Source organism: Heterodontus francisci, chromosome 20 (assembly GCF_036365525.1).
Source record: "Heterodontus francisci isolate sHetFra1 chromosome 20, sHetFra1.hap1, whole genome shotgun sequence".
Classification (NCBI taxonomy): Eukaryota; Metazoa; Chordata; class Chondrichthyes; order Heterodontiformes; family Heterodontidae; genus Heterodontus; species Heterodontus francisci.
Window position 1 is genome coordinate 26,020,364 of NC_090390.1, and position 12,613 is coordinate 26,032,976.

The 12,613-nt window shown below is 42.5% G+C and overlaps 1 protein-coding gene across 2 annotated transcripts in view; it reads left to right on the top strand.

Annotated features, from left to right (window-relative positions):
* Positions 1-2,160: 2,160 nt before the first annotated feature.
* fam13c (family with sequence similarity 13 member C) overlaps positions 2,161-12,613 on the top strand; it is a 217,778-nt gene continuing 207,325 nt past the window's right edge. The window contains exon 1 of one of the 2 annotated variants that reach the window (XM_068052466.1): positions 2,161-2,299. The gene's annotated coding sequence lies outside the window, so the exon portion shown is untranslated. The other variant, XM_068052465.1, reaches the window with a different exon arrangement.

The window sequence follows — 12,613 nt, forward strand, 5'->3', positions numbered from 1 at the left end:
TAAAGCACCTGCTCTGTGGATTACAGGCCCCAGCTTCAAACAGCAGTCACTCCTTCTAGGATCAATCATCATCTGAATCCTGCTTAGTGGGCCCCTGTACTGCATGTATGCCTGCTTCCTGCAAGTATACATATCATATATCTGGTAGGATTTCCAAGGGAGCTTAGAACCCCTCCCCACCCACCCACCCCAAAGCTAACATGAAGACACTGGAGTTGAAGTTACTGGTATTAACAACTGGGAGTTGGAAACTCTGCTGAGATAGATTCCACCCTGATCACCAGGCCCTTCAGTCACAGGGATACCTTACTTCTAGCCCAAAATAGAGCAGACGTTCTCTGCTTGTATGTTTGGAAGTCTTAAAAAAAAAAAAAGTTCCCTGAAAGGCTCAGTGTGTTTATCCAGTGACAAGATGTACCATACCAATTAGCAAGCTTCCAGGTTTGGACCCTCCTGACATTGCTGAGTTAGATGATTTGAGTTCTGGTGTCAATAAGGATGTACCAGCCAGGAGTTCCTGTTCCTGGTTGCCATCCAGCTGCAAGCGTCTGTGAATGGATGGTGGGCCAGGACTGGTTTGGCTTGGCTGTGATGCTGTCCTTGGTTGAATAGCCTGCTACTACTCACTGTCAAGGTTCTTGTGAATAATTGCCATTTGGGTTTGGAATTGGAGGATGCCCAGTCTGGAGGAGAGAAGGTCAAAAATGAAAGGAAAGGGAGTAAAGGTTTGAATAACTTGGCACAAGTTCTATGTTTTTCTAATTAGGGCTGTTTAATTTGTCTCAGTTCCTGATTACTCAAGTGAAAGTAAGGGGAGGAAAGGTTTGAGGCTGTAACATTTTTTGATATAAAAATTTAATGTCTAATTAATCAAAAGTAAAAGCCAGATTAAACTCTCCTGTTCAGATGATTGCTTGAGAATTAAAACATTGTAGGGTCATTTCCATGAGTTCCTTTAAATAGAGCTATTGGCATTCAAGGCAGCAGGAGAGAGGCTGGCTTTTTCTGGAAGCTTCCATTGAAATGATGGTGTGTCAGCTGCTTCAGGGAACACAGCATCTCTGCTCTTAGCGTTGTGGCATTTGTGTGATTTACCTGACAGTTTGAGAGCAGTAAAGACATTCTTTGTGGTCTTCAGCTTTCTCCTGGGATGTTATATTGTTAAAAATAGCTGCATTTTTAATAAATAAAAACATCCTCATTGAATAAAAATAAACTGGAAACATTGTATGGGCTAGACTTATCTTACAGCATTATCTAGTAGCCTTGACTACTCAGCTAATAGCTAAATCTGAATTTTGAAGCTGTTGACCATGAGAGACCATGTATAGGAGAGAGCTTGATGGACAGTGAAAGTTCACCACTGGTGGTTTGTGCTGACCTTTGTATGAATAGTAAAGCTGAGGTGCAGCTGTAGTAGCTCATGAATCTTCTTAAAGGGGATCCTAAAGGATTTGAGTGTTGGTGAAAGAGAAAGGTGCGAAATAAAAGTTATGTACTACACTAGATCATGAGATTGAATGGATTATGTGGCCCAATTTTAAAAAAAATTTATAAAATTTCAAATTATTACTGTAAAGAAAAGGTGGAAAAAGTTTCTGGGGTATAAATTTTCCTTGAGCAGAAGCATTAAACAGGCGATAGCTAATCTCAGGCCTGTTATACAACCCTTCCGAGTTCCCTTTCAGTTGAAGTTGATAGAAATGAGAATCTGGTAGTTTCTGTATTGGTCTGGTGTCCGATTCTCAACGTCTGGTTTACGGCCAGGCAGTGAGCTGGAAATCTACCCAAGAGTATGTACCATAGAATGGTTACAGCACAGAAAGAGGCCATTCAGCCCATCATGTCCATACTGGCTCTCTAAGAGCTCGTCCAACCCCTCTGCCTTTTCACCATAGCCCTGCAAATCTTTTCTGAGAGAAGAAGTGAGGGGCGCATGGGGCAGAAGTACTTAAGGCTGTTTAATACACATGAATGACTCCAGTTAAGAAAACTGCTAAAATTCAAACAAAGAGGAAAAAATCCCGAGATCAGCACATTACAAAATATGTTGCCCAGCTTGTTGAATGTTTATCTTTAGATAAAGAATGTACTGGTTAAACAGAAATCCGCAATAAACAGGACTGTTACTTTATAAGGGGAGAATGTGTGGGAGAAGAAAAGTCGTGCGTCATTTTCTGCCAAACCCTTCTTGATGAAGTTGGTTGCCCTGGAATAAAATCAGAAGTGGCCTGCAGTGCAGACTCTGCAACCTAGCTATTTAGCCTTGAGAACAACAGAACATAGCCAAATGGTTCCGGTAATGCCCTTTTTTTTGCAAAGCTAGTCAAGTCAATGCAGCATTATATAGAAAAATACTGAGACATGAGTTCAGTGTAACAAGTTAAGGAATGCAGGATTCAGCAGCCTTGAGGACTGTTGTAGATAACAGTTGGAACCCCTAATTCACAGTCTTGAGCCGAAACAAGTCATGTGACATCTGCTGAGTCGGGATCAGAGAGAGTTGCAGACAAAGAAACTGTAGCAGTAGGTGTGTTTCAAGACTATTATAAATATGTAATTAAATCCACAATTGGGGAATTCTGCATTAGGATTGGCCTGGATTGATGATTCTCCTAGCCCCCAATGAGTCTCCTGCTGGTGAGTGTATAGACATATCGCTTGCTTGTTAATACCTGTATGTGCTTTCCAGTAAAATCTCTGATCTGGCTGCTGGGTCTTGAGCCTTTATTCACGGAGTGCAGTCAACAAGGAGGAGCGCAAGTGTTCTTACTGACTCCATCGAGCTCCTGATTACTGCTACCAATGAGGCAAGTGGGTGAGCAACCATGGAGGAGCAACTGGTGCTGGCAGCTCACCCTGACGGTTGAAAATTGGTTTGAAGCACAATTTCAGGCTGGCTTCAAGCCTCCCAGTTGTGGGGGGGGGGGGGGGTGCGGGGAAGCCCAGACAAATTGTTTTATCCTCCCTGTTTGTGGTTATGGACTGGCCTTGGTGTCAGAGAGAGAGCTCAATGGGCCAACAATATAGAAGCCATATTGTTAGTCTGTTCCTATAGGCAGTAGCTGAAAATACAGCAACTTTTAGCAGCCCATATCACCAGAAGAGCTACTCCAGTAACAAGTGCCGTGCCTGTGCAGAGGAGGTGAGAGGTAGATTTATATTACAATGCACTGGTTGCAGTTGGGGATGCTATCAGCGGAAGTGCCATAGTACAAATATAATAACATAAAATGTTTTGTGTCAAAACTGCACCCCTCCCCACCCTGTACTACACAAGGCCTGACATTGCTGGCAGGAAGCCTTGTCCCCTAGCAGCATGCGTCAGAAATTCAGCCATGTGCTGCACCCTTTTTCCAGCCCTTTACATTACAACAGTGACTACACTTCAAAAATACTTAATTGGTTATAAAATGCCATGGAATGTCCTGAGGTCGTGACAGATGCTGTATAAATGCAGGCCTTTCTTTGAATTAATGGTCACCTGTTTAAATTTCAGATACTCAGTAAGATTCCCCATCTGAAGTGCAAAGACCCCTTCAATTTCATCCCAGAATGAATATGATGCAGTTTCCATTCTTCTTTAAGTTGAGTCGCACTGCAAACTCTTAGGAGCTGCAGAAATATTCTGCCTGTCTCTCTCCCCACTGTAGATTTCATATTGCTGTCAGAGTGTAAATGTGTGCTTCATGTGTTACGTGACTATCCTGTGCACCTCTAGGCAACACAGCTGGCCTTAGTAATGTCCTGAAACATTGTGCTGAAGCAAATGAAAGGATTACGTGACGGTTGGCAGGTATCGTTCATAGTGGCCATTCCAAATCTCCTCTCTGTCCAACTTTCCTAATGTGAAAAATGCCTTCATTAATGCTGGTATTTCAAGAGAAGTGCGGAGATAAAACAAAAGGGCATGGAAAAAAGAAAGTTCCAGTAAATGCATCTGTTAAACTATTATTGCAAGAATAATGAAATGAATCATAAATATTAAAGAGAAAATAAAAGCTAATTTTTGTAATATAGATTAATTTATACGGATAGAAAACTTGTAGACCCAAGGGTAGACTTCAGGAGCCTTTGTTCCTGATGGGGAGCTTCGCATGTCGGGAGTGCTAATCAGGAATTCGGGTGCAGAGGTATGTGGGCCCAGTAGGGCTATCTGTCCATTAATCCCAATATTTGCTCCTGCGGTTGAAGCTTTTTTGCCAGTAACGGGATCAGCCAATCTTTCCTGTGGTATGAGGAACCAGCAGCACTGGTGTACAATGTCATAAACCAGTTATTACGGTATTCCAATATAGTATTTCCAGGTACTATCTGACAGCCTTGAACTAAGGAATTGCCAATACAATTCAAATGATATAGTTTTCGCTGATGAAATAAAAGCAAAATACTGCGAATGCTGGAAATTGGAAATAAAAATAAAGTGCTGGATATGCTCAGCAAATCTGTCAACATCTGATGAAGCCTGTGATACTTGTCCTGAGTTTTACTGAGCACTAATGCAGAGCCAAGCTAATCACATATCGGTACCTTAACAAACAGTAAATGAGCCTAAGCGAAAAAGAGAGCTTTTAATGACCTTGGAAAGCCCCAAAGTGCTTTACAGCCAATAAAGTACTTTTGAAATTAGTCACTTGTGTAAAAAAAAATGTGGAAGCTAAGTAGCAATGTGCCAACGACCAGATAACCTGCTCAGGATGTATCAGAGATGATGAGGAAACCTTAGGATATATCAGATAGGGTAAGGAACACTCAGGATGTATCAGATAGGATGAGGATCACTCAAGATTTATCCAAGAGGATAAGTAGCACTCGGGACGTATCAGATAGGTTAAGGAACTTTCAAGATATGTCTGAGAGGAAATGGAGCACTCGGGATGTATCCGATAGTATAAGGAATAACCTGGATATATCGGATATGATGAGGAAGCCTCAGGATGTATCAGACAAGATGGGAAACGCTCAGGTTCTATCAGGTAGGATGCGGAATGCCAGGGATGTATCAGCAAAGATAAGGAACACTGAGGATGTATCAGAGAGGATAAGGAACAATCAAGATGTATCAGATAGGATATGGATTGCCAAGGATGTATCAGATGGGATAAGGAACGCTCATGATGTATCAGATAGGATAAGGAACGCTCATGATGTATCAGATAGGATAAAGAATGCAAAGGATGTAACAGAGGGATATGGAAAGTTCAAGATGTATCAGATAAGGATCAGGAATGTTCAGGATGTATCAGATCGGAGACAAAACGCTCAGGATGTATTGGAAAGGTTATGGAGTGCTCAGGATGTATCAAATAGGATAAGGCACGCCTAGGATGTATTAGATATGATGAGGAACAATCAGCATCAGTGAGGAGGTTATTGCTGTGTATGTGCCACTTGATAGCACTGTCGATGACATTTTCCATCAATTTGCTGATGATCGAGAGTAGACTACCTGGGAAATTGTCCATGTTGGGCGGGTGCCAATGTTGTAAGCTGTACTTGAACAGCTTGGCTAGTTCTGGAGCACAAGTGTTCAGCACGACAGCTGGGTGTTGTCAAGGCCCATAGATTTTTCTGTGTACAGTGTGCTTAACTGTTTCTTGATATCATATGGAGTGAATCGAATTGGCTGAAGACTTGTATCTGTGATGTTAAGGACCTCCAGAGAAGGCCAAGATGGATCATCTACTTGGCACTTCTGGCTGAAGATGGTTGCAAATGCATCAGCCTTGTCTTTTGCACTGAAGTACTGGGCTCCTCTGTCGTTGAGGATGATGCTTTTGGAGCCTCCTCCACCTGTCAGTTGTTTAATTGTCCACCACCATTCACGATTGGTTGTGGCAGGACTGCAGAGCTTTGATCTGATCCGTTGGTTAGCTTTGGCTGTAGCACTGCTGTTCAGCATGCATGTAGTCCTGTGCTGTAACTTCACCATGTTGGCATCTCATTTTTAGGTCTGCCTGGAGCTGCTCCTGGCACGCCTCATTGAACTAGGGTTGGTCACCTGGCTTGATAGTAATGGTAGAGTGAGGGATATGCTGCTCCATGAGGTTACAGATTGTGGTGGAATACAACTCTGCTGCTGCCCCACAGCCCAGTTTTGAGCTGCTAGATCTGTTATGAATCTATCCCATTTAGCACGGTGGTAGTGCTACACAACATGATGGAGGGTGGCCTGAGTGTGTAGAGACAGCTCTGACTTCACAAGGACTGTGCAGTTGTCACTCCTCCTAAAGCTTTCATGGATAAGTGTATCTGCGACAGATAGATTAGTGAGGATGAGTTTTCCCCTCATGTTGGTTCTCTTACCAGCTGCCGCAGGCCCAGTCTGGGCAGATATGTCCTTCAGGACTCAGCCAGTGGTGGTGCTACTGAGTCACTCTTGGTGATAAACATTGAAGTCCCCATCCAGAGTACATTCTGTGCTCTTGCTACCCACAGTGCTTTTTCCAAGTGGTGTTCAACATGGAGGCGTATTGATTCATCAGCTGAGGGAGAGTGGGCAGTAGGTGGTAATCAGCAGGAGGTTTCCTTACCCGTGTCTCATCTGATGCCATGTGACTTCATGGGGTCCAGAGTTAATGTTGAGGACGCCCAGGGCCACTCCCTGCTGACTGTATACCACTGTGCTGCCATCTCTGTTGGGTCAGGATTTACCCAGGGATGGTGGAAGAATCTAGGACATTGGCTGAAGGGTATTATTATGTGAGTATGACTAGTCTGTGGGATAGCTCTCACAATTTTGGCACAATTCCCCAGATGTTAGTGAAGAAGACTTAGCAGGGTCAACTGGGCTGGGTGTGCCGTTGTCCTTTCTATTCTCTTGGTTAGTGGCCCAGGTGGTCTGTCTGGTTTTATTCTTCTTTGACTTTTTCATAGCAGTTGGATACAACTGAGTGGCTTCTGCTGGACCACTTTAGAAGGTAGTTAAGGCTCAACCCCCTTGCTGTGGGTCTGGAGTCCAAAAGAGGTCAGATTGGGTAAGGATAGAAGATTTCCTTCAACAATCTGGTAGTTTCAAATTAACTTTTTAATTCCATATTTATTTAATTAATTGAATTTAAATTCCTCAGCTATGTGATGGGGTTTGAACTCATGTCTCTGGAGTATTAGTCCAGGCCTCTGGGTTATTAGCCCAGTAACATAACCACTATGCTACTGTTCCTGGTTCTGGAGTTCATTAAAAGTGACATAGCTACTCCAGGACACCAGTTACTGTCCCTTGCACTAGTATAGCAAGAAGGAAATGGAATAGAACAGACTGGGTTTCCCCAAACCTCCCAATTTTCCACCCCCCTGCAATTGTTGGTTTCACTAGAGTTTGCCAAATCCATTTCTGACATCATAGACCTATGTGGGTAACTATGGATGTCTATTTTATGGCACAAGCTCTTCTGACAGCTTCCATCTTTTTTTAAAGCCTGCCGGAAAACCCCGAATCTGTCCGCAGTTCGGAAACCGCTGTTCCAACTCCCAGCACTGTCAGCTGTGAAACTGACATTGTGATGTTTTTCAAAAGCCCATCTGGAAGAAGAAGCCAATGGGAAATTTCTCATCTCTGAAATACATCCGTGGGCCAGATGCTGACCCGCATGCTGTATGTTGGACAACCCTGATGTAGACAGTGAACAGAAGCAGTACCAGAATAAAACCCCTGTACAACACTACAACTTACTTCCAACCACCTTGGAGAAATTGCCCTTACCATCTGCACTTTATTTCCTCCCTTCTAAACAGTTTTTAATCTGATATGCCACCCTCACTTAATTCTTTACCTACTCCTGCACACAACTTTATCGAGGCGTTCTGAAAGTCCAATACATCACATCCACTGCATTTACCCATCCTACCATATCTGTCATGTCCTCAAAGAAGTTCATTGAGTTTATATAGAGGCAGAGGTTGAAGGTAGGACAGGAGGGCAGGTCCCAAACAGAAAACCATTCCAACATCCCCTCCCTAAGATTTACCAGAGTGCTGGCAAAATATTCCTTTGGTGGTGACAGGCAACCTCTTGCTGTCTGACGTTTTGCTCCTGCCCGCAGGCGAGCTGACTGGCAGCATTCAGATGAGGTCCAGGAGTTAAAGTTGCCCAGGCCCCCCTCTACCAAGTGTGTGGCGTTTGCCTCACCTCTTGCAACCACCCCCCGCCCCACCCCACCCTACTCCAACTAGATTCCAGTTTAAAATTGAGTATTCTAGTGCCCTCACTAACATTAGCAAGGATTACCCTTCAGCCCTTGTCTGCAGTTATTCCTTTGTGCATGGAAAAAGAAAAATGTGCAATAAAAATGTCAGAGGCGATACTTTCTGCATTTCTCAGCCTGCAATTTCCTGCCCAGTAAAATGGATGGTCAAGAAATGGTGGAGATTGCAGAAGCCAAAAAGCCCAGACAAGCTCTCCCAATACAACCTCAGTGAACCAAGAGAATATGGTAATTATTCCTGGCTTTGTACGAACAGTTGACTAATGGGTCTCAGCTCTATGCAAGAGATGCAGTGTTCCATTTTGGATGGCCATCAAGTAATGTAAATCAGCAGAAACCGCAAGTCTACCAGCGTACATTACTCTAAATAGCATTGCTCCCCTGGTACCTGGAAATGACAGTTTCAAATGTCCGGATGTCGTCCTCCTTCATGTTTGTTGGTTGTTACCCAGAATTACCTGTATCCCTGATGCACCAGCTTTTGCTAATTTCAGTCACCCTACTGCAATTGAGAACAAAGACAACACTAGTATGTATCTGCAAATGCAGGAAACCAGAAAAAAATGACATTTTACAGATCACCAATTATGCTGGTATTGGATTTGTCAACAAGAAGCAGATTTTGATATTGATAACTGAGTGCACTGCAGAAGTAATACCTGTGATTTTGTCACATCCCTTAAGAGAATGAGTGACTGGACAGAGTTATTGGCAGACAATAGGAGTGGTTCCTGGAGAGGTCAGGTGTCAAAAGTAAATGAAACTTCAGATAGCAAACAGATCACTGTTTACTCCTTCTCTCCGGCAGCCAAAGTGTGTTGCGTAGTCCCTGCCCAACAAAATATTTCACTGGCCAGGCACAGTCAAAAACTATTGAAAATTAAATTTTAGAGATTTGAATTTTTTTTAATTTCAGAACAGTTTATGTCGCATATAGGTGAAATGTTCTAAAAACAGAAAATGCTAGAGACATTCAGCGGGTCAGACAACATCTGTGGTGTGGGAAAGAAAAAAAGAAAGACTTGCATTTATATAGTGCCTTTCATGACTACCAATGTCTGTGTTTTACAGCCAATGAAGTACTTTTGAAGTGTAGTCATTGTTGTAATGCAGGAAATGCAGCAGCCAATTTGTGCATGACAAACTCCCACAAACAGCAATGTGATAACCAGATAATCTGTTTTTTGATCTTGAGTGAGGGATAAATATTGCCCAGGACACCGGGAATAACTCCCCAGCTCCTCTTCAAAATAGTGCTGTGGGATCTTTTCCATTCACCCAAGCAGGCAGGCGGGGCCTCGGTTTAACACCTCATTCAAAAGATGGCACCTCTGACAGTGCAGTACTCCCTCAGTGCTAAATTGGAGTGTCAGCCTTGGTTTTTCTGCTCAAGCCTTGAAATGGGACTTGAACGCAGAACCTTGTGTCTCAGGCAAGAGTGCTACCCGCTGAGCCACAGCTTATCTTAGAGTTAGCATTTCAGGTCAAAAGGCGATTGACCTGAGATGTTATCTCTGTTCCTCTCTGCACAGATACTGCCTGACCTGCTGAGTATTTCTAGCAATTTGTTTTTATTTCCGATTTCGAGTGTTTTGATGTGGTTGCACTTAGCTTCTTGGTGTAGTTTTCTGCTTCTGTGTAATTATATTACTGGCAAATAAATCTTTGATTCGTTGGAATGTGACACTCTAATAATGTGATACTTGCTGTCTTTGGGAGAGATCATGTGGTCTTCAGTGTGTGATCGAGCATGGCTACCCGACCAGAACCCGACGGGACCTGACGACGTGTCTGGTTCAGGTCGGGTCGCCCTTCCGGGTCCGGCATTCGGGCTCACTAGTCTGCAGTGAGCGATTCCATCCAAGGTAGAGCACAACCTCTTCAATCAAGTCGATTATATTCCGGTGGTCAGGTCGGGCGCGGGACAAAATGAAAGGACTCGGGCCAGGTCGGGCTCGGGTCGGATGTGGTTCTGTCGGGCTTGGGTCAGCTTTCATTTGCAGACCCGAGCTGGCCTTTAGTGTGTGATCCTGTGGTACAAGAGTTGTTGAGTGGCATTCTATCCCACTCACAACTCAGTAAGGCAGCAAAGTTCAAATCAAAGGCACCTTACATGCTTATGGGAACTGCTTTTTTGTTTTGGGTACAAGTTTAAAGTGACAGAAAATAGCCTGAATGCTAACACCATGCCTTCTTAATGAACTGCTTCAGATTTTAATTACAACCATGGCATATTAGAATAATTAAATTATAAATGGATTTAAATTATTTCATTTGTATACTCAATATTGTTTTGAAGAAATACTGTGCCAAAAAAGAAGTGAAAATTTGTGATGCTTGCAAACTCAAGTACATGCAAATCTTGTAGTTTTCCTATGTACTTTTGTTGAAAAATATGCGAAATGTAATGCAGGTAGTTATGGCATGTAGCATATTAACAGTTGACCTTTTTGGGTCTGTCCTTCACAGGGTAAGAAAATGAGTTGATGATGCTGCTTTAGTGCACCAAACCTTGGAGAAACTCCAAGTGAGTTCCTCATTGATGATAAGTTGACATCACCAACATCATGGGTGGTCTGGAAAACTGGGCCAAGTGCCAGTCATAGACTCTTTCTGTCTGGTTTACATTTAAAAAAGGTCAACCCATTTAAAAAAAAACAGATGGTCCAGCCAAAAAGCAGACGTGTGGCAACCCAGTGGTGCTGTGATGTGGTGCTGAGCATTAGTGTAATAGGCACTGTGTAGGATCCAGTACCTAAACTGAGGTTGATGCATGTTTCCAGAATAAGACCATCTACTGAAAGGATCTTGCAGTTTAAGTGTATTGAGTTTAGATTCAATTTGGCCCAAGATTTGCCCTAATTCCAATTACTGTCACATCTGTGGTTTAGCCATAGCATCAAACTCATGATTATTGAAACAATTAAGTACTAACATATTACATTGTGAATATCATTTCTGAAAAGTCCACATTGGATTGTCTCGATTCTGCTGTCAATCATGTTAAGTCACTAACACTTCATCCACTAAATTGCAACCAGGAATTAAGATGTTAAACCAGCTAAAAAACAAATTTGTCTCACCACTAAAAACAGCCACAGGCAATGTTCCTATCGAGCATGAAGGTAAGTATGATCAAACCGATAAGCTGACTACCTTTTGCATATGGACTGGGTTACATTAGCTAGATACTGATATTGGTTATTTTCAAATTGTAAGTGGCTTCTGCGATTCTGGTGGCTATAAAGTAAGATCTTTTGATCTATGTCACTCTTTCCTGAACAACCTCAATGCAATTGTTGTAAGTGAGGCAAGATAACTTATGTTATTACAATGATTAATCATTAATGCATTGGACGTGACTTATTATTTTATTGATATTTCCAGTATCATTAAGTTCAAAGTTTCACCTGATTATTTACAAGTTATTTGTGCATGAGCTTTCTGCTTTTCCTGATGACAACTACATTTTTTTATGGATAATTTTACCTATGTACCAGTTATACTGAACCAAGCTGTTAAAGGAATGAAAAGAAAGAACTTGCATTTATTTAGAGTCTTTACAGCCAATGAAGAACTTGTGAGATGTAATCACTCCTGTAATGTAGGAAACGCAACAGCCAATTTGCACATAGCAAGATCCCACAGAAAGCAATGTGATAATGACCACATAAATCTGTTTTAATGATGTTGGTTGAAGCATAAATATTGGCCAGGACACTGGGGAGAAATCCTGTGCTCTTCCAGTAGTGCATATTGGATCTTTTACATCCACCTGAGAGGGCAGATGAGGCCTAAGTTTAACATCTCATCAGACACCTGGAAGTCTCTTGAATGAGACTTAAACCCACAACCTTCTGACCCAGGCAAGAGTGCTACCCACTGAGCTTTGTTATTAACAGTGCTCTTAATGGGCAGCTGTTACTGCATTTGTCTAACTGGGGCTCTGATAATTGCTGACTTCAATTCGCCATAACAGCATTTTCAGGATATTGAATGAATTTCTGCAGATGGAGGCAACATCCTCTTCACCCAAAGGCATTGAACACTTTTAATGCCCCAATTAAAACAGAACTGATTCAACAACAACTTGCATTTATATAGCAACTTTAGCATAGAAAAAAATGTCCTAAGGTACTTGACACACAGGTAAGGAAGCAAATGGAGGCGTAGCCAAAGGTGGAGATATTAGGAAGGGTGCAGGGTGTGAAGTTGACCAAAAGAGCTTTGTAATATCTGACTCTGGAGGTGACAGAGACAGGGATGAGGGTCTCAGCAGCAGATGGGCTGTCATCTAGAATTACATACAAATTACAGCACGGAAACAGGTCATTCAGCCGAACAGGTTTGTGTTGTTACATCTAAATGAGCAGTTATCCTAACCAGTTTTGTCTAGCCCGTCTTTCCTT